The 25,529-nt window shown below is 45.6% G+C and overlaps 1 protein-coding gene across 4 annotated transcripts in view; it reads right to left on the bottom strand.

Annotated features, from left to right (window-relative positions):
• The window catches only part of MYO3B (myosin IIIB), a 523,310-nt gene extending 498,139 nt beyond the window's left edge, over positions 1–25,171 (bottom strand). For 2 of the 4 annotated variants that reach the window (XM_053283469.1, XM_053283482.1), the window contains exon 1: positions 24,352–24,652. The gene's annotated coding sequence lies outside the window, so the exon portion shown is untranslated. Of the gene's footprint in view, positions 1–11,425; positions 11,480–24,351; positions 24,653–24,799 lie in introns of those variants that run through there. The other 2 variants (XM_053283475.1, XM_053283472.1) reach the window with 2 other exon arrangements.
• Between the last annotated feature and the right edge of the window lie 358 nt (positions 25,172–25,529).

Here is a 25,529-nt window from a genome sequence, read left to right as displayed (position 1 = left end):
TGGATAGAATACAACACACCCCTCTCCTTTATAGCACCCAGAACTGAATTGATTTCAAATTCAGTGACAAAGTCTTGGATTCTCTAACACAGGAAATGTTAGTAATGTTCTCTCTAGTACCGAAGATGGTCCATTACTTTCATCAGCTCATCTGTGAGGTCAAAACTGGAAGCAAGGGCAAAGTCGTCTCCAAGTCCTTTCTCAAGACCATATTCCCTTCTCTCTTTTCTCATATATTTTTGCTGGGAAGTCTCAAAGTGTTCCATTTCTTTCCAATATGACAGAATCTCCTCAGCTTTTGATTATTTGTTTTGGTCCAGAATATCAGGAACATCCCTTTCTTACTTTAGAAAGCAGCTGTACTCTAACAAAGTCCCCCATCTGAAATGTTCACTGTTTCACACCCCGTTTCTGATCGACATAAAATTTGTATTTTTGTTGCTTCTCCCTTACCCATTCACCAATCTCTGCATCCTCTTAGTGAGATGGCATAGATAGCTCTATCAGTTGTCTTCATTGTGTAAGCTTGGTGGTAGCTTTGCATCCTCTCAGCAGTTCAAAAGGTGATTTTCCTGTAGTGGAATGAGGACTAGTTCAACGAGCAAATAGAGTTTTACGGATTGCCTCTTTCCAGGATTTTTGTTGCGTAGTAGCCAGTTGTAAACTTTCTTTTGCTAATCTGTTAATTCTTCCCACTAAGCCATTCCCTCGAGGATGGTAAGAGGAAATAGTCTTGGGTTTTATCCCATGGTTATGCAACAATAGTTCCATTTCAAATGAGATAATCTGTGTCCCATTGTCAGTCACTAGTTCTTTAGGAAGACTTTCTCTTGGAAAAACTGCAGTCATTTATTGGATCACTTGTTTGCAGTAATGTTGTCAGCAAATTAAACTTCTGGCCACTACAAAAAAAATTTTGGTTTGTGGGTTGGTTTTCAAAAGGCCCCATTATATCAAGAGCAAGTTTTTCCCAAGGACCATTGGGATACTCTACTGGAGTCAAGGAGGTGGTAAAAGTCTTCTACGACTTATCAGATACAGCACAAGCTGTACAGTGCCTGATCACATCTTCAATGTGTTTGTCCATACCTGGCCACCAGAAACCTTCTCTGATTCAAACCTTTTAGTCCAGCTCATGCCCAAGTGACCTTTGTAGGCAATTTTGATCACTTTTGCTTGTAAGAAGGTTGGCACCACCAAGCATTCAATCCTCAGCACCAGCTCGTTGAGAAGAGACAGCTCACTTGCTACTTGCATGTATGGTTGAAGATGTTCAGGTGCCTTATTTTTGCATAGCCATCCATTAGTTATATAAGATTTAAGTTCAGTAAACATTAGATCAGTACTGAGGGCTGTTACATTCAGCAGACTTGATCTCTCCATGAGTGGATGACGCTCTTTGTGCAATTACACCTCCTCCATCCTTGTATTTTGGGATCTCCTCTTGGCCTGCAAGTGGAAGTCGAGATAAACAATCTGCAGTTGTATTCTGAAGACCTGGAAGATATTCCACCTGGAAATCAAAATCCATAAGTCTGGTGATCCATATGGCTGTTCTTGGGGCTGTTTGACTTGATCCTCGAGTAGTAAATAAAGCAGATAGGATTTATGGTCTGACTGTAAAGTGAATGTTCTGCCCCACAAGTAAGTCCTGAAGTGCCTCACTGACCAGGAACAGAGCTTCTTTTTCAACCACAGAATACATCTTTTCTGAAGCAGTAAGCACTCTGGAAGCAAAAGCAACTGTAACTTCCCTGTCTCCCTTTTGCTGGGTCAAGACAGCACCCAAACCATATTCAGAAGCATCAGTGATTACAATAGTGTGCCTGTTGGTGTCAAAAGAAGTGAGAGCAGGGCTTTCAGTAATGGCCAGTTTGATAGTCTGAAAACTAGCCTTGCAATTTTCAGTGCTACATTCTTTTTTAAAAGAACAACTTCTTGGAGCAAGAGTGCTAAATTCTTTTTTAAAAGAAGAACAACTTCTCGGAGCAACTGAAATGGACCAACTTTTGAGGCAAATTGTCTAACAAATTTAGGGTAATACAGAGTCCTAAAAATGATCGAAGTGCATCCTTGTTGTGTGGCTCCAGTGCTTCCCGAATAGCTTTCACCAAGTCTGTTTTGGGACGTACTCCACTCTGAGATATTGTGTGTCCCAAGTACATCACCAAGTGTGTGCAAAACTGACATTTCTCTGCAGATTTCTTAAGACTTCTGTCAGTTTAGTGTCATGCTCCTCAGTGGTTTTGCCATACACTAAAATGTCATCCTGAAAGTAAGTGATGCCATCCGTAGTTCCAAAAATAGCATGCATCATTCTTTGAAATACTGAAGCTGAAGAGGCTAATCCAAAGGGTAGTCTTTTGTATTGAAAAAGACCCTCTGGAGTAATGAAGGCTGTGTGTTTGCGAGAACCTTTGAGCTGAGGAATGTGATGCTAGGCCGAAGAAACGTCCAAAGCTGTGAACACTGAGGCCTCTTTCAGAGTAAGCAGCATTTCATTGGTACTGGATAATGGATGACAATCAACTACCATGTTGAAGTTCACATCTCTTAAATCTATGCACAAAGCATACTGTTCGATTTCCACACAAGAACAATGGGAGGGGGCCATTCTGATGACTCAACAGGCTCTATGATGTCAGCATGTTATAGTCTTGAGGTCCTCTCTAAGCAGCTGGCACAATGCTGTGGATACATTCCTTATTTTGTGTTGAAGGAAAATGCAGTACCTGTACATCAGAATTTGAAGGCAGGGAGGACAGAGGGGCAAGGTAAGGAGGCCTAGACTCTGCTGGCTCCCCTGACCTTGCCTAGATGGGTGCCAGCTGTCTCTCTTCTCTGCCTGGACACTCCAGCTCCGTCTCCCTGCCTCAGATGAGGGGGATGTTCTGCAGCCCCGGACCTTCTGAAGAGCAGCCTGTTTGTTGCTTGTTTTTGCTCTGATGCCGGTAGGCCCTGTTCCACTTGTGCCTTCTTCCTGATTGCTAAACTAGCTCCACTTGTCCCTTGGGCCCAGAAATCTCTTGTGAGAGGAGAGGCTCTGGAGCTTTCGAGGGCATAAAAGGAAGAAGGCACGCTGGAGGTGTAGCAAACGGCATAGCTTGTAGACTGCCTGTAGGTGGCCTTCCAAAGCTGAACACCAAAGAGGGCTGGCTTTTGGTGCTGGGCCTTCGGTGTGGGACTGAGGTCAGCAGGAAGAGGATATATTAGGGGCAGGAGCGTAGCAAAGTTGGAGTGGGCCCAGAGACCAGATTTTAAAATGGGCCCCCCCTCACTGAAGCTCAGCTCATGAAGTAAAGAAATCTTAAATGAGGCTGAATAGTGGTAACAAAATACACACACACACACACACACACACACCCCTACCTATGTGCCACAACCTATGTGCTACAACAGAACATCATCCTAAATTATTATTTTTTTAAGTTTTGTAAATTGTGGAGGCTGCAAGTCATTTAATGGTACTAGAGAAAGACGTGATGTTCTGGCAGCTCCAGGTCTTAACACTCACGTCAATTTCGGAGGATGAATACAACTCAAGGAAGCCCGGGCGGGTGTGCGGCTCGGGGAGTCGGTCATGTGACTTGCCTCTGGGGGGCCTCCCAAGGCAGTGGACCCCCAGACAACTGTCTCCCCTTGCCCTATTATAGTTATGCCCCTGATTAGGGGCTTGAGGCCTGGGTTAGAGTTTATTGATCCTCCTTTTTATTGGGTTGTGCCTGTAGGGAAAGAATGGCAGTTCAGTCCCCAAATAGCAAAACAAAACTAGTTTGGTGGGAAAGCAGCAAAGCAAGAGGTCTTGAGACAGTTCTTTAGTATTGAAGGAGAATTTCTTTAAAGAAAAGGTTACAAACAAATGTGAAAAAGCCTGCAGCTTAATTTCAGCTGTAGCTCATGGCTGAAGAGAGAGACCAAAACAAGTATCTCTGCAGAGTACAAAAATGGAGAGTAACACTGGGAGAACAAAGAGGGGAGGAGTCCAGCACTTTTATCCATGACTCTAAAAAGCCCCAGTGGTCACTATGAGACATTGTAGCGGAGAGCTGATGCTGCCAGGATCCTAGCTCCAACAAATGCAAGCTTTACTCAGCTTGACAGGACACAGCATAGAGCCCATTTGGAGATTTATGCAGTGGTGGAGCATGCAGCAAAAAACAAACAAACAAACAAAAACCACCAAAAAAACCACAACCCAATTCTGGTCTGATATATGCTGATATGTGTTTGGTGATGCAGGGGATGTGGTCGGTAGCTCTGGGGAAGCTATTACTGTAGTGGTGGGGAATAGAAGAATTAGCGCTGGCAGAGCAGGGGAAGGGAAACTAGTAATTTAGTAATGGTTTCCACTTCTGGCTACTCTGTCAGCTCTTGGGCCTTGTGGATCAAATCCAACTACCCACAGAACCTAGCCATGCTCCTTTGTAATGCCAGGTTGGTTCAGAATAAGACCAAAATCATCCATGATTTGATTGTGGATGTGGGAGCCAACCTGGCATGTATAATTGAGACGTGCTTGGGGGAGGCAAGTGGCCCAGTTTGGGCCCAGCTTCTCCCACCAGGTTACTCTGTTGTGGATCAGGTATGGGGAAGTGGTCAGGGTGTGTGTGTGTGTGTGTGTGTGTGTGTGTGTAGTGGCTGTGGTCCATAAAGATACCGTATCCCTTACCGGAGTACGTGTGAGACATACTGAGTGTGTATTTCTAAGGCTGAGAACTAGGGATAGATTAGGGATTCTGCTGGTGTACTGTCCACCCCACTGCCCAATTGACTCCTTAACTGAGCTGATGGAGCTGGTCTCAGAGTTGATGTTGGAGTCTCTCAGACTTTTAGTGCTGGGGGACTTCAATATCCACTTTGGGGCTGACTTATCTGGTGCAGCTCAGGAGTCCATGACAACTATGGGCCTATCCCAGTTAGTTTCAGAATCAACCCATATTGCCAGCCACACACTCAATTTAATCTTTTGTTTGGATCATGGGGGTGTTCTGTGGGTAGGGGATTCTGTCGTTTCTCCAGTGTCATGGATGGACCACTATCTGGTTAAGGTTGGTGTCACAGCCACAATCCAGCCCTGCGGGGTGGTGGACCTATTAGGATGGTCATCCTGAGAAGGCCGCCAGATCAAGAAGGATTCCATAAAGCCTTGGAGGATTTTAATGTTGGTTCTGGCAATGATTCTGTCGATGCTCTGGTGGGAACATGGAATAGGGAACTCACCAGGGCAGTAGTCATGATCTCTCCTAATGGTCCTTTCCTGCCTACTTTAAAAGTGGCCCCTTGGTATACTGAGGAGTTGCGGAGGCTGAAGCAACAAGATAGGTGACTAGAATTCAAGTGGAGGAGAACTCAGCTTGAATTTGACAGGACACAGCACAGAGCCCATTTGAAGATTTATGCAGTAGCAGAGCGTGCAGCAAAAAAATACATTTCTGGTCTGCATGCATTGCATCTGCAGGTTCGCATTCAGCCAAGTTATCCCAGGTCGTAAGGAATTTAGTTCAAGCTTCTTCTGTTTCGAATCAGTCCCCAGAGACTATGTTCTGCTGTAAAAATTATGGGTTCTTTGCGGATAAAATCTCTTGTATTTGAGTGAACGTGGACTCCACTATTCTTGCAGAGTCTCTTAAGGGGGTGTCCAGTAGTCCCTCTTGCAGTATTAGTTTGGATCATTTTCAATCTGTGACACCTGAGGACGCCTGTGGGCAAGCTACTTGGGGCAGGGCGGCCAACGACTTGTTCTCTGGATCCTTGCCCGACTTGACTGCTTCTATCTAGCAGAAGAATTGTTGGAAGTGACCTAGTTAATATGATTAACTCATCACTTAGGGAGGGTAGGATGCCTCCTTTGCTTGAAGCAGGCAATGGTTAGACCACTTTTTAAGAAGCCTTCCCTAGATCCCTCAGCGATAGATAGTTATAGGCCAATCTCCAGCATCCCATGGTTGGACAAGGTGATTGAGAAAGTGGTCGCTAACCAACTCCAAGTGGTGTTGGAGGAAACTGATTATCTAGACCCACTTCAAACAGGCTTTAGAGCAGGCTATGGGGTTGAGTCAGCCTTGGTCAGCCTGCTGGATGACCTTTACCAGAGGGGGTGTGACTCAGTTGGTTCTTTTGGATTTCTTGGTGGCATTCAATACTATTGGCCATGGTATCCTTCTGGGTCACCTGGATACAAGTATCTCATTTGAAAAACCTTAACTTTTATCTTGTCATTACATAGGAACAAAGGAAGCTGCCATATACTGAGTGAGACCATTGGTCTATCTAGCTCAGTATGGTCTTGACAGACTGGCAGCAGCTTCTCCAAGGTTGCAGGCAGAAATCTCTCTCAGCCCTATCTTAGAGAAGCCAAGGAGAGAACTTGAAACTTTCTGCTCTTCCCAGAGTGGCTCCATCCCCTGAGGAGAATATCTTACAGTGCTCACACTTCTAGTCTCCCATTCATATGCAACCAGGGTGGACCCTGCTTAGCTAAGGGGACAAGTCATGCTTGCTACCATGTTTTAACTTTTTCTGTTGTTAGTTTGGTTTTGTTGTAAACTGCCCAGAGACGTGAGTTTTGGGTGGTATTAAAATAAGTTAAATAAATCAATGAATAAAATAAAAAATAACAATCTGATCCCTGATCAGTTCATCAGTAAAGTTGACCAACTCAGAGCTTACACTTAAGGCACACAGTGCTGTGACATACTGATTGATAGATTCACCAGTTGGGATCTAGAATAAAACTTGTAACATCCACATTCAAAGTAGGGTTGAAATGATCATCTAAGGCTTGAAAAGCAGCTTCATAAGAATTGGCATCCCCTTCCAAGTTGGCAGGAAATGGCAATTTATTATATATTATTTGGCCTTCAGGGCCAAGGCAGTGAAGCAATATAGCTGTTGCCAGAACAACTTGGGGGGGGTGTGTGTGCTTGTAGCCAGCACCCTCTATGTGATTTGGAGCTGTGGGTTCACAGCTTCCATCTTGGATACCTGAGCTCATGGGATCGTGAACTCTGCACATGCCCATAAATGGTAAACTATACAATATGGTCACTTAGCACAAGCAAACATAGGGCGATGCTACCAAAGGTCAGAATAACAATTGACTATATTACTACTACTACTACTACTACTACTACTACTACTACTACTACTACTACAACAAATATTTATATACTGCTCTTCAACCAAAGTTCTAAAAGCAGTTTACATAGATATAAATACATACATACATAATATGGCACTCTGTCCCCACAGGGCTCACAATCTAAAAAAACAAACATAAAGGTAGATACCAGCAACAGCCACTGGAGGAATGCTGAGCTAGGGTTGGATAGGGCCAGTTGCTCTCCCCCTGCTAAATAAAGAGAATCACCACCTTTAAAAAGGTTTAGGGAGTTACCCTCATAGCCTCTCTTTCAAAAGAGAAGGAAAGCTAGCAAAGTAGACCCCAGGTCAAAGAGAACTTCACAGGGGAAACAGTTAACTCCTTTCTTGCAAAAGAGAAGTCGCTTCACTAATCTTCTCCTCAGAAAACTCAGATAAGCACAGCGCATCCCCACCAAAATATCAACACCCCCTTCAGCCATGATACTAGCTGGGTGACTCTGGGCCAGTCACTTCTCTCTCAGCCTAACCTACTTCACAGGGTTGTTGTGAGGAGAAACTCAAGTATGTAGTACACCGCTCTGGGCTCCTTGGAGGAAGAGCGGGATATAAATGTAAAATAATAACAACAACAACACAGGCTCAAGATATGGGAGAAGAATTACCACCAACTGAAGAAGTTGCTCAGGCGCAGGTGGAGGAGGTGTTGGAAATAGAGGATGCTACTGTTGCTGAACTGTTTCAAAATCAAAACCAGGCAACCTTTAACAGAAAAGCAACAAGAACTAAAGCAAATAATAACTGAGCACATGAACCAAACAACCACCAGAGTTCGACTTCCAGCTCTAAAAACAGTTGCCAAAAAACAACTCGCTCAGGCATTAAAAGATGTCAATGCTGCACTTGCAGAAATAACAACCAATAATTTGCAAGAAACAAACCAACTAATGTACAGTGCAGCAACAATAACAACACAAGAGCTCGGATATAAGATCAGTGGACCTGTAAAAAAAGAAAGTAATACATCACCTACATGGAAGATTAGATTAGAAAATAAAATCGCCAGGCTTAGATCAGATGCTAGTAAATTGAAAGATATGAAAGACAAGAAGCTGAAGAATGAAAACACCAAACAGTACCTGATCCAAAAATACCACTTAGATTCAAGAAAAATTAGAGAAGTCCTGGAAAAAATAAAGCAGCAAACAACAGCAGTGTCAAAGAAGATTAGCAGATACGAAGCCCGAATTACACAACACAGGCAGAACCTCCAATTCCAGTCGAATCAGAGACGTTTCTACCAAAGCACAGATGGAGAAACTGCAAGCAACGTAGGAACACCAAATAAAGAAGAAACAGTGCAATTCTGGGGGAAATTTTGGGACAATCCAATAGATTATAATAAAAAAGCAGGCTGGGTGAAAGAGGTCAAAAATGTAATCAACAAATGCAAGATCTAATAATAACACCAGAATTAATAAGTGAAAGAGCAAAAAAGTTAAAAATTGGACTGCTCCAGGCGACGATGAACTGCATGGCTTTTGGCTTAAACACCTAACAAGCCTTCATAAGAGCCCCTGGTGGTGCAGTGGTAAAACTGCTGCCCTGTAACCAGAAGGTTACAAGTTTGATCCTGACCAGGGCCTCAAGGTTGACTCGGCCTTCCATCCTTCCGAGGTTGGTAAAATGAGTACCCAGAATGTTGGGGGCAATATGCTAAATCATTGTAAACCGCTTAGAGAGCTCCGGCTATAGAGCGGTATATAAATGTAAGTGCTATTGCTATAAACAACTATCAAAACAGTTCAATCACATTTTGCAAGTAGGTGATATTGAACAATGGCTAACAACTGGGAAAACTCATCTCATCATGAAAGACCCAGCAAAGGGCGCAGTTGCAAGTAATTATAGACCGATAACCTGCCTGCCAACCATGTTCAAATTATTAACTGGAATAGTAGCAGATGAAGTAATGCAGCACTTATTAACTAACAAACAGCTTCCAGTTGAACAGAAAGGAAATTGCCCAAACACCAGAGGCACAAAAGACCAGCTGCTAATTGACAAAATGATTTTAGAAAATTGCAAGAGAAGAAAAACCAATCTAAGTGTTGCATAGATTGACTACAAGAAAGCCTTCGACTCATTGCCTCACACATAGATACTAAAATGTTTAGAAACAACTGGTGTCATCAAAAACATCCAGATATTTATTTAAAAAGCAATGAGCATGTGGAGTACACAGTTAACAATCAATGGCGAGACACTTGGACAGGTTAGCATCAGGGTGGATTTGATTTAAATCAAACTGAAATCACGATTTAAATCACTAGCAGGGTGGATAAAAATAAAAAAATCTGATTTAAATAAAAAAAATCCAATTTAAATCAAAAATCCGATTTAAATTTAAAAAATCGGATTTTTTTGATTTAAATCGGATTTTTTTGATTTAAATTGGATTTTTTTTATTTTTATCCACCCTGCTAGTGATTTAAATTGTGATTTAAATTGTGATTTAAATCGTGATTTAAATCGTGATTTAAATCAGTTTGATTTAAATCAAATCCACCCTGGTTAGCATTAGAAGAGGCATTTTCCAAGGGGACTCACTATCCCCTCTGTTGTTTGTAATCGCCATGACTCCACTTTCACAAATACTAAACAAAACAGGCCTCGGATACCAAACATCTAAAACATCCAGTAAAATCAACCATCTGCTGTACATGGACGATCTGAAGTTGTATGGAAAGTCCCAGTCAGAAATCGAATCACTGCTAAACACGGTCCGTATATTCAAGCCCACTCTCTCCAGTCTGCATCCCACAACAGAGAAAGCATCAGGCTTTAGCTAATGATTCAATAAGTGACCAACATTGGGGCATAATTCAGTGTTTTGTCTGATTAGGATGATCAGCTTTCAGGCAAAGGATACAAAAGCAATGTTTTAAAAACTACAGTCTTACTGGGTGCGGCATCAAATTCACCCACACCCCTCAGTCCAACTCATGGAAGAGTCGCATTAAGGAGCCACAATCCAATGGGATGAGCAATCATAAAGCACCATGATAAACGTTGCATCACCGAAGCCCTTATGAGCACCAGCAACGCTCATGCTCCCAACAGTAAAAAATGGGAAGGAAGTCCTATCCTGCTCTGTTGCCAAGGGGAGGGGCACCAACACCCTGGGCTATGTGGCCCCCAGTGAGGGCCAGCTGGCTTGCTAAGTGAACCTAGTTGGCTACCTGAGGTGTCAACCTGTGGGGTGTGCTGTTGCACCTCCATCCCCTTTGCCCATGCAGGTGCCCCCGCCCCACCACGGGTGCTCACACCTTGCATTGTCTGACTGAATGAGTAGTTTGGAAACCAAGTAGGTGTTCCCCATCCCTTTTGTCCAGCTGGCTGCCCACTAGCTCTTCTCACTGCCTCCACCTACCGCTCCTGCTGCTGCTGGCTGCTTCTAGGCAGCTGGCCGGCCAGAACACGAACCACCTAGTTCACCTAGTGGATTGGCCAGTCCTGTTGGTTTTCAGAGCTAATTCCCCCAATTCAAGTAAAAGTTTAGTTACAGACATGATATTTGGCACACATCTGGGCACGTGTGGCATTTGATGCAGGGCACAGAATCCAGCATTCTAAGAAGCGCTGCTTTAAAACAGAAAACCAAAAGGAAAGTTCTAGCCTTTATGGCGGCAACAATAACTCCAGGTGAAAACTCAGAAGCCAAAGCAGGTGGGGGGCAGGGGCACAGCTGAACAGCATTTCTAGCTATCAGGAAATGGAACTTGAGTGGTTTGCCTAGCTCCTTGCCACTCCCCAACCCTAGCAGAAGAATTGAGCAAATGAATGCATGAAAGTGTTTTAATTTGCACAATTTATTCAGGTTGCAGGATTTCAGCACAGAATTTGGATTTTTGTAAGGGAGGGGTTCCATCACTTCCAAAGTAAACAAAATATTCACAAAATAGACTATGGTGCCTGCATTTGAGTACAGTAGGGGCGTGTACCTCCCCAAGGAATTAAAATGTATTTTTTTTAATTTTTTATTTTTTTAAAAAACCAACTAAACAAGAAATTGGAAGAGACCCACTCAACATTATTTGTATGTCCCAAACCATGCAACCTGTTCAATCACTTTCCATGCAGCTATCACTATTGCAACAACCGTCTGGGTAGAGTACTGCATGCTCCAACATAGACATTTTGCAGTTCGCTGGGGAAATGCTATATCCCTACAAGAAATGTGCGGCCTTAAAGGATAACAGACAAGTCTTTTGAGAGTAGGTAAAAATTAGCTCAAAGATTAAATTAAAATTATAATACTCACCGGATCCCTAGTGTGCGAAGTGGACACAATTATATTGTTTCTCATATCTTCCCCCTGTTCTGTTTTCTTTTTTAAACTTCATTTCTGTTTTCATATTTTTCTCTTGCTGATACATTTACACTAAGATGACATTTTGATAGAGATATTAATCAGGATCTTTTATTGTCTGATCCTTAACTGTTACCCTGAATTTGAGAATAGATCTCCTACACACAAGCAGGATTTAATAAAGAGTTTCTCAATATTGTGTTATCTTCTCTAAAATTGCATTCCCCCAGAGCTTGTCTTTCTTGTGTAAAAAAAAGGCCATCCCCCACGTTCTCTTTCAGGATGGACTTCTCTCTCCTTTAATTCAACTTTCTGCTGTAACTTTCCAATGCCTGATCTGTCCGAGAGCCTCTCTAAGAGCCAGCCCTGTACACACTAGGAATGGTCATCATTGTCTTTGTCTAATGAACTTCTCTTGTTCCATCTACATTTTGACAAAAGCATGGAATAACGGAATTGCTTTCTGGCACTTTCTCAAGTACCCAGAGACCAACAGTGTGTCTTCTGAAAACTTTTGAACAGCGTTAACTGTATTGCTGAGCTTCTGCTAACTATGTTCAACAATGCATCCTTGCAGTTCAGGATTTTAGTTGGCAAATAATTAAGTAACTGGAAGGTGATGGGCAAGAGAAAATGCCAGCTGAAAATGAATCATTCATTGAGTCATCACTTTTTATACATGAAGCCACTGCAGACCATATTGTGATATGACTAATGATGTCAAAAATAATGTTCAAAGGGGGCTATTATCCTGGTGAGAATGGCTTTGACTGTCACAAGCAGCTTGCCTTTTCCTGCAGTTTCAGGCTTTGCTTGCCACAAGTTGTATTATCAGTACTAGCGGAACCCGCACAGAGCATCTGTGCGCTAGGACTTTGTTGCTCTCCCTGGCCCCCACCACAGCCCCTGCTTTACTGCTCAGTGTCAGCCACCCACTCTCACCACCTCTCCTGCTTGCTCGCTCACTCACCCCCTCCCCACTGCTCGCTCACTCACTCTCCCCCTCCCCGCCGCTCTCTCTCTCTCTCACTTGCCCCTTCCCCACCACTCACTTGCTTTTTGTGTCGGTTTTGGGGGGCAACTTCGAACTTGCCATAAAGCCTCGCAGAAAACCCACAGTAAAGACTGCTCTCTGGGAAAGCGCCTGATGTTTTAGGAACACTGGCAGCTACAACAGTTTGTTGATCATTCTACAAACACATTTGATTCATGGAAATTGATTATTTCTGGCGCAGCAGGAAAATGGCTTGATGACCAAGCCAGAGGTAGCCGGTTTGAATCCTTGCTGGTATGTTTCCCAGAGTATGTTTCCCAGAGTATGGGAAACACCTATCTTGAGCAGCAGCGATATAGGAAGATGCTGAAAGGCATCATCTCAGACTGTGCGGGAGGAGGCAATGGTAACCCCCTCCTGTATTCTACCAAAGACAACCACAGGGCTCTGTGGTCGCCAGGAGTCGACACCGACTCAACGGCACACTTGACCTTTACCTCCCCTCACTGCCCCATTGCTCAGGTGATAAGTGGAGAGAAAGCTTCCTCTTTAGACAGGGAAACGTTTCACAGATGTGATTTATAAAATTACAGCATTGGAAGGAACCAAGCCTGTTACAATCCCCCCCTCCTGCTCCATTGGGACTGCATATTGTATCCCTAGGAGAATCCCTGACAGATGTGTACCTAAGGACATGTCTATGCTGTGAATCACATTGATTTAAATGTGAGAGCTCTCTCTCTCTCTCTCTCTCTCTCTCACACACACACACACACCCCTACTTGGGAGCTGTGTTTCTGTGCGGGAAGTAAACATAGAAAATCCTCAGCAGCAGGGCAGTCCGTGGGCTGGGGTGGGGGGTGCGGGGCAGGGGGAGAATCAGCATGTGTGGGGCCTCCTTAACATTTCATTTGATTACAGAATCATACTGGCTGATGCTATACTGAGTAAATAGTGTAGGTAAGGCTTTTGGACATATAGTGCATTTGTAAGGGGGAAAGTTAAAAGCACAACACATACCTCTTGCTTCACAGTTCTCACTCAGATTTTCTAGGCTGCAAACCAACTTGAGCATAGTGCATACACACATACATACACACACACACACACACACACACACACACACACACACACACACACACACACACACCTACCTGTGCCTGATATCAAAGGCCTATATCAAGCCATTCCATAAATATACAGGGGTAGGGGGTGATGGAAAAAAAGGAAAATCACATACCTTCCCTTGCTGGCTGTGAAGAGGAAGACATGTGCTCTCAGGGCTGCCTGCAGAGCAGGGCACAGAGTGTGCACCGTACAATGCTCTGGTGGGCAGCTAGTGCTGGCCATTCTCCTCCTGGGGTGCTTCAGGGACTAGGGATGGGGTTAAGTCTGGCAGGGCTAGGCAGTGGCTATGACAAGCTTTTTCTTAAGCTCTCACTGCTCTGTGTCAGAGGCAACAGGTGTGGACCCACCATTGGGCGAACGGGTTCAACGAACCCAGGCCACCACCAATCAGGGGCTGCAAACGCGGCCCCAGACACGCCCCCTGCACCTGACATCAGATGGGGGGGGGTGTTATTTCGGTCCCAAACGGGGCCGCGTAGCCCTGTTTGGAGCCGAAATCAGCCTGCGCTGTGTTGGCAGCATGGCCAGAGTGATTCTCCCTGCCTTGAAGCGCGGCCCCATTTAGGAGAGAGATAGGCCGATGCTACATTGGCAGCGCAGCTGGAATGGCTCTCCTTGCCTTTAAGGCAGGGAGAGTTACTCTGGCCATGCTGCCAACGCAGCGCAGGCTGATTTCGGCTCCAATCAGGGCTGTGCGGCCCCGTTTGAGATCGAAATAATGCCCCCCACATCTGACATCAGATGCAGGGGGCGTGTCTGGGGCCACGCTCTGGCGGCCCGGGTTCGTTGAACCCTTTAAGGCAGGTAGAGTCGCTCCGGCCCATGCTGCCCCATGCAATGCAAGCTGATCCCCTTCCCAACGGGACTGCGTGGCCCCATTTGGGAGATCGATCGGCCCCCGCGTCTGACGTCAAATGTAGGGCGTGGCTAGCCTGACCCCTGTGTCAGATGCAGGGGGCAGGGCCAGGGGACCGTGGCGGCCACACACGAGCCGCCGCCAGCCTCCCTACGCTACGCTGGGAGGGACTCAACTTGCAAAAGCCTGGATTTGAAAAGAGAGACAGGGGAGGACAGGCAGAAAAATCCAGAGGGATCTGCATTTCTCCGGATTAGGAACCTCTAGCTGCAGTAGAGTTTTCAGAAACTCTTAGGTGTGTAAAGGACAAATGGTCTTCCCTTGCACCCCACCAGCTCCCTGCTTGCTCCAAACACCTCACCAGCACCCAGGCGCTTTCACAGCTCCCTCCTCCCACCCTCCTCCCTCCCATGAAATCCAGGGTTTTTGTCCAGCCTATGAAAGACTGGATTACTGGAGGCAGAGAAAAATCAACAGGAGCCACCACAGCACATGAATTGCCTATAGCACAGAGCCCTCACTCACTCACTCCCTGCTGTGCCATTCTTCCCTTTGCATAGCTATGACTTTTGTTGTTCTTTTCGAGGGCCTGGTGATGGGACTCTGCCACTCAGGGCCGACCTTAGGGCGGGGAGAGCTTCTGCACTGAAGAGCTTTACACCTCTCTCTGGAAGCCCCGCCCACCACTGAACAGCTGGTAGTCCTTGTGGCGGAGAGGGAGCTGTAGCAGCCTGCAGGGAGCCTTTAGATAGCAGGCAAGCCTGCCCACAGCACTATTGGTCGCCCGGGCTGGGGGAGAAAGATAAATTTCTGCAGGGCAGGCTGCTGCAGTGCAGGGCCTGTCCCAGCGTGGGCTGGGGGCAATGGCCCTGGTCGCCCCACCCTAAGGTCGGCCCTGCTCAGCAGCTTCACCACACTACAGTCCACTTTCTCATGAACATTACTGAATAACTACATATAGTGCATTGATCAATCTCCTTACCATTTGACCAGCCCACTCACCCAAGGACGCATATGATATGTACACAATGGCAAGTCACCAACTGCATCCACCAGAGATAGATCAAACTGTTATATGCCCACTAACGATGCTTGTCCAATTAATGTCATTAGTGCAGATCATAAGTATATGATACACTTTAACTTCTGGGCAGAAAATGAAAGCATTGTTCAGGGAGAACAAGAACAGTCAGAGGTCATGATAATGACAGCCACAACCATGTAACATTAATGTGTAAACTGGGGATATTTCCACACAGATATTTAGTCTGGGATTGTCATACCTTGTTCACTCACATGACATCACCATGCATCCAATGTCTACTTGTATTTTCCCCACATTTAAATAATAGTGTTTATTAAAGAAGAGAAATTCAACTTTTACACAGAACACTGAAAGCACCCCAAAACACGCTATCTCTACTGTGGTGTGGTAGGAATTCTAATTCTGTCTGTGACTGCAAGTGGGAAAGCAGTAACTTACTGGCACTCCATAGAGTGCATTTACGAGTACCCTGGGATTTGTTTTTTGAAGTATAGTTATTCAAATACATTGCAGACAGTTAATCTGGTACAATAATGTAGGCTGTTCTGTCTGAGCAGCCCAGAAGAAGAGAGGCATTGCAGCCTCCAACTGCAATGAAAACTTCTCTGAGGTGACTTTGTGAAGGATAACTTATTTCTGGTTCCCATCTCCTCCACCACCCCTGCTTTTTCTTGGATTAATGCCAACATTTGCAGTCTGTGTCTCATGAACAATTTCCCCCTCTTTCTTCTTGTCCTTATGCTTGGTGATCAAACACTTACTCTGGCTGTCAAGCGACTGCTTTTCTGCCTCTCTCTGGAGCTAACTGGAACAAACTCAAAGCTGGGCTGGGGGTGTGGAGTAAAAGATACAAGGCTAAAAGAGTGCCAGATCACAACAGGTACTTGGGTTTTCCCCCCTGTACTTGTTAGCTTCAAGAAAACTTAAAGACTTGACTCTATAATACACACCCACACACACCACTAGAACTGGTAAAAGCCACACAGCTGGGACTGAGAAAGAAGAAGAATGCTTGAGTAGAAAAGGGGATTTCAGCAGCTGCAGCTCCTCTCATCTTCATGTTGTAGCCAGGAGAAAAGCTTCACCTGCTGCCCTTCTCCATTCTATGCAGCCATTCAAGGCACAGACTCCCTGTACTGAGGGTGGCAACCTGTCATATGCACCAGAGACATGTGAAACTCTAGTCCTGTAAGATGACGAAGAGTTGCTTCAAATTTTATGTTGCTGGTTTGCGATTATTTAGCAAAGTGCCAAAGAAGCTACCACTCCAGTTACAGAGTGCAGAGTTCAGCTGTTGCAGCTATTTAAGGAACAGGCATGGAGATTACTGTGTAGAGTCTAAACTAAATTGATTGGTGAAGTACATTTGAAATAGGAAAGACCTAATCCTATCTATCAGCTACATAATGGATAGGTAGGGGGAGAGAGAGAGATGTTTCCATCTTCTCTCTAGGAGGAAAGGAAGAGGACTGACTCACAACACAGGAAGAGGACTGACTCACAACACAGGAAGTACCTGAGGAGTCAAAGCAGGGACAGGTAAGGAAACCCTCACTAGCCCCTTCTGCTTTCAATACCCCTAGTGGTCATTAGGATAGTCAGTGCAAAAGGGCGATGCACTGCACCTCCATCTCCAACATTTTATGCATCCCATAATGCAGATAAGTGTGTGTATATCATCCAATGGCCACTGGAAGTAGAACTGAGGCCAGTTGTGCCTTGCCCTAAACTTTGAGTCTTTTTGGACAGGGAATCATCTTATTTCTTGTGTCTTACTTATTTAAATCACTTTGTGAACCGTTGTTGTTGTTATTGAGAAGCGATAGATAGATAGATAGATAGATGTAAATAAAGCAAAATCTATAATGTGCAAAGCAACCCTCCATTCTCCAGAGAGCAGGGGACATCATGAACGAACTTGCTTGTAGGTTTGAGAATGCTAAGAGAAGCCTTGAGATAAAAGGAGATGCCAAATCCTCTCACAATCCAGTTTTTGAAGGGGGGGAAATTGTCTCTAAAAGCCGAAATTTTAGCCTCCATGCGTTCCACAGGTGCGGATTAACCATTTTGCCGCCCATAGGCAAGCAAGGATTTGCTGCTCCTCTCCTCTCCCCACCGACAATGTCGTATCTCGTGTGCATAATAAATAACACACAATCATTCATATTCACTAAAATGATATTGGGCCGGCCAGGCAGTGCTGCCTCGTGTCGGCCTCCTACTCCTCCTGGCTTCTCCTCCCCCCACCCACCCCTGGTGGGAGCGAGCTGTGGCTGCCTAGCTCTGGCTTGTTGTCCTTCCTCCCTGCCTTGCACCTACTCCCCTGGTGTTGGTTGTGTTGGTGTTGTGTGGGTGGCGGGGGCAGGATGGACCTGGGTCCCCTCAGCGACAGTGCAGGCCAGCGACAGGCAGCACCATCCACAGCCCCAGGTCAGGACTCAGAGGGAGAAGCCAGGCCTTCTGGCCTGTAAAGGAAGCAAGTTCCTTCAAGGGAAGTAGGGAACTGGTCATATAGCTGCAGTTGCACAGCCCTTTCTGCTTTCTAGTACTTGCTGGCTGCGCTGAGCAAATCAAATCACGGGGCGATTGGCTGCAGGAGCACAAAGGGGAGGGACTGGGAAGGACAAAAGACATTACCGTGGTTGTAAGCAAAACTCTATTTTTTTGGCAAGCGAGAGGGAGGAGAAATGCCTCATTCTTCGCTCACGAATTGCAGGAGCCTCCCAGTCGAGCCTGCTCTGCTCAAGGCACCAAACACCCTGCAATATGACCCCTTTGAAGGTTGCTGTTTCCAGGAGCTGGAATGACTCAATCGATAGTCTCTCTGGAAAGGTGCTGAAGTACAAGACACTGGTCAATTGTGGACCACCCCTCCCTTGAATCAAGCTTGCTCCTCTGCCAGGATGTTTTCTTGTTCCAGCCAGTTCCTTAGTTTCTAGTATAGATGTCTAGCATAGCGTTTATTCACTGTGCTGAGCAGGCTGATATGTCTATAATTGGCTGGGTCGTCCTCCTGCCTTTTTAAAAGATGGGAACTACAACTGCGAGCCCCCAGTCCTCGGGGATGTGCCCATGCTTGTCAACTGATGTGCCAGCATGGGAACCCACCATACTGAGTTGTTTCTGATGAGCTCAGGGGAAATTAGGTCATTACCAGAGCCTTCCTGGGTTTAAGCTGGGAGATCAGGTCCAAGATATCAGCAGGCGCCACCAGTGGCCATGGGGGTAAGTCCTCTGCATCTTGGTGAGCGCAACCTGTGGTCCATCTCTTTGCCTTAATATAGTTCACTGAAGTGCCATTCCAAGGCCTATGGTGAGATGAAGGTGTCCAGGTATGTCTAGCTGTTGCTAGGGTGGTCCACAGTGATATGCCAGAATAGGGCCGAGTCTTTGGTTCCAACTGCTTGAAGAAGATGTGACCAAGCAGCTTTCATGGCATCTCTTTTCTTGTATTTGAGTAGTTGCTGTGCCGTCACTAGACTTGTGTTGGCCTTGTAGGTGTTGTCGTTAGCTATGAGCTGCCTCTGCTTCTGCTTCTGCTTCTTCTTCTTCGCATTTGGATTGGATTGAAAGTGTTCTGAAGAGAGTTGTTCCATTATGCATTGCCCAGTTGGGTGGACCATTTGATGTGGCAGGCTGTTCCTACTGGTAGGATGTGAGGTTGGGAAAGAGCCTCTGCATGGGCTTGCCGGGCAAAAAGTTTAAAGCAGACGGTGACTGGAAAGTGGTTGCTGTCAAGAGATGTAAGCTCAAAGTGGTCTGCAAAGTGGAGTAGGTTCCCAGAGACATGTATGTATGTATGTATTTCATTTATATAGCACCTGACTCCAAAGGCTCTAGGATGTTCACAAAAATAAACAGAATAAAGCCAAAACAAACAAACTGTTCAAACAGAAATTTAAAACAACTCAAAGATTACTAAAAGTCAGGTTAAAAAAATGTGTCTTAAGGGCTCTTTTGAAGGCTGGTAAAGATGCTAAACCACGAACGTCTATAAGGAGTGCATTCCACAGCCCAGGAGTGACTATAGAAAAGGCCTGCTCCCAAGTCACCACCAGACGGGTTGGTGTCAGGCAGTGGCCGCTTGATTCAGAAGATTCTGAGGAGGAACTGCCTGACCCACAGGACACTGAGGAGGGAGCCCCACGGATGGAGAGCTTATCTATTATAGAACAGCAGGAGGTTGCTGGGGAGCCATTGCCCTCTTCAGATGGGGAGGAGCCAGGACCAAGCAGCAGACCAGTGAGCTATGTGGTGCATCGGCATGACCGCAGAAAGGAGCAGCTTTTTGTTCAGAGAAGCAGCCGCCACTTGGCTGCAAAGTCTGACCAAGGAGGCGTCAGGAACCCCCTGGACTACGGAACTGGCAACCGACCCCTATCCTGGCATTGACCCTTTTTGGACTTGGACCCCAACCATGATTTATTGACTGATGATTTCAAGGTGGTGATTTCCATTGACTTTGCTTTGCTACTATTAAAAGCTTATCCTACACATTTCTGCTGTTGCTTGATTTATTGCGGGAGCGTGTGCCCGTGACAGTTGGAGACATCTGGAGATGGACCTCTCTCAATGATCTTAATGTGTGGTTGGGATCACGCAGAAGAAGGTACTCTCCCAGTTAACCCAGTCCTAAGCCATTTAAGGCTTTAAAGGTAATTACCAGCATTTTGTATTCTGCCCAGAAACTTACTGGTAGCCAATGCAATTGCTTTAAAACAGGAATAATATTATCTCTCCAAGAAACCCTGGAGACCAATCTAGCCACTGCATTTTGGACCAACTGAATTTTCTGAACCACATACAAAGGCAGCTTCACATAGAGCGCATTGCAGGAGTCAAGCCTAGAGGTTACCAGAGAGTGCGCCACAGTTCTGAGATCATTATCTTCAAGGAAGGGACTCTGCAGGGTGGTTGGTTTCAACAGAGCCATTAAAGATGTGGAGATTGTCTGCTAGCCATTTGGGCTAGACAAAAACTGGCATAATTTGATTTCTTGTCCTTCAAATGGAATGCTAGGGGGAGTAGGTCTGCTTCAGGATTGAGCAGGCAGCATTGCTGGTGTGCATATAAGGTGTTGTCCTCAGGACCCATCCTGGTATTAAAGTACCCTCCTACCACAATGTAGGCATTGGTGAAGGGGATAGAAGGTCGGTCAGGTACAGTTTCAATTCATGCCACAGTTTCCTGACCTGAGATTCCCATCTTCATGGGGGTAGATAGATACTGATTACTAGTAAGACGCAGTATCTGAAGCAGATTGCCACTGCCATAGCATGTTGTTTGAAGGAAGGAAGTCTTGTGGGCGATGCATACAGGGTGGTGGAAATCAGCACTCCCAGTCCACCCTTGAGTCTGCCCCTGCCCGCACTGGCTTCTGCTCCCAGCGAATGCAGCGGTTAAGTGCTAGGTCTGCGGATGTCCAGGTTTCCTGCACCATTATGATGTCATGCGTGGAGATGTAGTTTATGAAGGAGACATCAGCCACATTCAAGGTCAAGAGAGAACCTTTATGCTGGTCTTTTGATTGTCAGCCTGTGTTGGTATTGGCAGGGGGCAGTGCAGGAATTCCTAGTGGGGTAGTGATGGGTTAGGTGCAGGGAGCCAGCCACACAGTCGAGGGAGATAGTCTCTTGGGTGGGTTCTGCTGCAGCTAGTTCCAGCTGTGCTTCCGATAACACAACAGGCAGAGACTGGAGATCGTTATCATCATGATTCTGGCATGAAGATGGTGGAAAGGTGGGATCTTGAGCTCTCAGCTCAGGGGCCACCAAGCTTCTCTCTGGGCATATAGACGCCACAGAGGAAGCAGGCAACTCCCGCATCTCGGATTAAATATGTAGTATATTCCCTCACCATGCCTCTGCAGCTCTGCATCAGCATCATTCTTTCCAACTCCCAGCTCCCACAGCTGAGGAAATATCATGGGGTGGGGGGGGGATCAGGAGTGAAATCATGCCTGGGTCCAAGTCTGCTGAGAACCGCTCAAACAGGATTTTGGTTTTTCTTTTATATATATATATATATATATATATATATATATATATATATATATATATATATAATAGAACAGAACAATATTAGCAATCAGAAGAATAAAGAACTAGTTTAAACCACTTTGTGAACTTTGATTGAAGAGCAGTATATAAATATTCATAGTAGTAGTTAGATAAAGCTTTATACGATTAATTCATTAGTCATTTGTTGATTTAAACATGTCAATGTTTAAAATAACTTTGGCTGACATTGATTGTATGCCAAAATGCTAGGGTTTCCCATCATCTGAGGAAGGTCATAAGGGATAAAGTTTTGGGAGGCACAGATGGCTGCAGAGGGAAAAGGGGATTATCAAAAACTGCACATACCTCCCTCATGCATCAGCACAGGGTTGGTCTGGATGTCAGACATTAACAATCTCCATCTAAAAGTTCCTTATTAATATCTTAGCATGCTTATATTGAAATACTTCAAAATTTAACTGTCAGTCTATATAAGACGCAAAAATCTAAGGTTAGAGGACATCAGTCACAACAAATTAATAATATTGTTCCCAGATTTCCATCACTTGTGTGTAATACTTCCCCATCTTCTAAGATTGGTCAGTTTCGATGAGCCAACCATTTTTAGTACTTTCCTAATGCCTTCATTCTTCCCTGGGATATGGTTTCTTTTCCGTTTACTCGGAAAGAACAAATTGTCAACTCTGGATTTTGAGCAGCCACTGGTGGGTAGGTTGGAGCCTGAAGTTGGGACAGGGAGGAGGGGGTCTAGCAGAGAACCAGGACTAAGGGAACAGACCAGAAACCGAAGGTAGGAAGCATATTGGGGGTCAGTGCTGAAGCCAGCTAACCAGGAACTAGGATCAGGTTACAAGTTGAGGATCAAAGTTGAAACCAAGGGTCAAAGCTGATCAGAAAAACATGAATGAGGAAGGACGACAAGCCGAAAACCTGGGTCAAATCCAGGGGTCAAGCCAAGCAGAAACCAGCATCAGAAAACACAATCCACCAGGACCCAGGAGACCTTGAAACTGAGGCAAAGCCTGAGCCCATCCAGACGGCTTTTATATCCTTCCCGGTCTGACAGGATGCATGAACAGTCTGGCTGGATAGAGTCAGTTCAGGGCCTAAGAACTCCATGAAAGGCTGCTGTAGTTCTACCATTTGCTACATAGGGCAGCAGTATATAGGTTCTCAGATTCCCAGCCTCAACATTGGTAGTTCCTGACACAAACAAGGAGTTGTTAAAAAATATAATATTGCCTCCTGTAATCTTTTTAGGTTTGATTCCCTCTGTATAGTTTAGTAAATACATGATAGTGCCTGGAGATAGTTGGATGTCAGAGCGCATTTATCATGGTGTTAATCACATTCCAAAACTTCTTTGATGATTTTACAATGTGAACACATGTGCACAAAAGCTGCTTTAGCAGACTGACATTGCCAACAATTTCCAGGTCACAAACAATATATCTTATGCATTTTCCATTGTGTAACTCTTTTAAAAACATTTCCGGTGACATTAACAAGATTATGGATAGAGAACCCTTATTAAACACATCTGACCGTCTCTCTTCTGGAAGTTTAATAATCTCTAGTGTATACTTCCCACTTTTTTCAGGTCACTATAACTCAGTGTATATGAGCAAATGGTCTCTTACGATTTCTTGGAATTAGCTTTTCAAAATCTGCCTTTTCACTCTGAATATCTTTCTGTTCTTCTTTGAAAAGCAGCTGATAAAGGAGGAAGATTGCTTTGTGTGGGGTTGTTGTTGTTTTGGGTCTATTTGTTCATACAATTGCATCTTTCCATCTACAATCCAGTTCTTATACCTATTCATGCACAATTGGGTTTTAATTTAATTGTCTTTGATTCTAAAAGCAGCTGTGCTGGAAGCTAGTTTTTGGCTGAAAAATGAGATTAATATGGATAAAATAAATAAAACTCTGAGCTAAGTCAGGCTAAGTGATAGTGGCTGACATCCTGATGAAGCGTGTTTGTAAGGAGACTCTTAGGGGATGTTCCAGGAGCCTGTGGGACGGGTCACACATACAGTTTAACTGTATTTAGCGCTAACTGGAGTTAAAATCCCTAACTCCAATTTGCGTCGCAGATGTACAGCTAATTGCCGTTAGCCTAACTGGAGTAGAGAAAGAGGGGAGCCCCTCCCTTCCGCTCGGCTTCCCAGCCCAATCCTATGCAGTTCTGTGGCCAGACTGTGGGCAAAGCATCACCGCATTTGCTGCTCAGTTGCGCTTGGACGTGATCTCCAGTGGGGCGTGCCTTGCGAGATCGGGCATTTTCAGAGCAACCAGCCTGCCCTTGCCTCTGCAATGCCAACGCGGCTTCTACCAGCCATGACACTGCCATCCCCACAAGTGACCCCTCACCCCGAAAGCACCACTCACTCCCATCCCCAAGGAGGATGGGGATCGGGGGGGGGCGTGGAATCCCACTTTCTCTGTGGGATAGAAGAACACACATTTGCCAGAATGGGATATGCAGGCGCAGGCAAAGGATGCTGGGAGGTCTGCTCCACCATGACCAGGGAAAATGTCGTGAGTAGAGACCCAGCCAAAGCCATCCAAAAGCCTCTGCAAGCAGCTTGCTTCCTAGTAGGCTCATACTCTCATGAGTGGGCCAGTCGAGTTCCCAGGGGAAGTGTCAGATCCGGCAGACGTAGGGGCCCCTTTTTTCTGTCCCGAGAGATTTCTCCATGCAAGCTGTTTGGCTTGTTCAGGAATAATTAGATTTATCTGCGGCTCCCCTGCGCAGTCCTTGGTGGGGTGGGGGCTCTCTGATTCATCAGTGCACAAGGCTGTAAATCTGTTCTTAATATGAGGGATGTTACTCACCGTTTCTCTTTTGCCTTCGCTTTGTTGGTGAGAGGAATAGATCGAGCTTCAGCTGTTTTTCCTTTCTTCTCCTCCACACGCTAGTACTTGATTGTTCCCTTCACCCCCTGCCACAGCCCCCCTCACCTCAGAGATCTCTCCACCCTCACCTGAGCTGCACTCCTGCTTCACCTCCATCTGGTTGTTTCTATCCCTCCTCACTACTATTGGTCACTCCTGCATCCCTTTACTCCATCCCCCTCACCTGTCTTGGTTGCAACTGTAGCATTGCTGGTGCCTATTGGCCAAGCTGCAGCCCCCATCCCCAGAGACCTCCCCACCCCTATCTGAGCCCACTCCTGCTCCTCCCCACAGGTTGACCGGGCCCTTCCTTGCTACCACCACAATGGCCGCTTGTTCCACTCAGGCCACTGACAGGCCTGAGCCCATCTCTTGCCTGCCTACCTACCTCCGCCAATGGCCTTGGTAGCCCCAAACAGCAGTAGTAGTTGACTGGGCCCTCCCTTGCTGCTGCCACCACCATGGCTGCTCGTTCCCTTCAGGCCACTGACAGGCTTGGGCCTATCCCTCACCCGTCCTTCTTTCTCTCTTCCCCTCCCTTCTTTTTCTCTCTTCTCCACTCGCTCTTCCCTTCTTTCTTTCTCTCCCCCCCCTCCTGAGTTAACAGATCTTGTTCATCTTGTTTCCTCATCTAATTCACACAACGGCAGCCTCCTTCTCCTGAAGGGCATCTTTCCTCCTTCATGACCCCTCTCTTTGCAGATCCCTGCCCATTGTCCTTTCTTTATATACAGATTCCTCTCCTCTACAATCAAGAACATCTTCCGACCAGTAACAGTTGCATTCAAACTGATCTTAATCATCACAGGCTCCTCCCCCCATCTGCATATGGAATCCCCACTGCCCAATCAGGTGCTTCTCCTTGCGAACTCTTGCGAACACACACAGGATTAGCCACGGGTACACCTTAGAGAATTATAAATAGAGAAGATAGATAACAAGGGACTAATTTCATACCTATGGAATGGATTAGGAAATGATCACAAATAACACACGTTGGGAGAGGAACAGGGCAGAACCATTAGCAGACCTTGTTATCATCACTTGGCTCTAAGTATTGTTTTAGAAAATCTAAGATGGAAGAGCAAGATCCAAGATGGAGAAATGATCCAAAGTTT

This window comes from Hemicordylus capensis, chromosome 1, assembly GCF_027244095.1.
Source record: "Hemicordylus capensis ecotype Gifberg chromosome 1, rHemCap1.1.pri, whole genome shotgun sequence".
In the NCBI taxonomy this organism is placed as follows: domain Eukaryota; kingdom Metazoa; phylum Chordata; class Lepidosauria; order Squamata; family Cordylidae; genus Hemicordylus; species Hemicordylus capensis.
The sequence above is the reverse complement of the archived record's forward strand: the minus strand, read 5'-3'. Positions and strand labels throughout refer to the sequence as shown.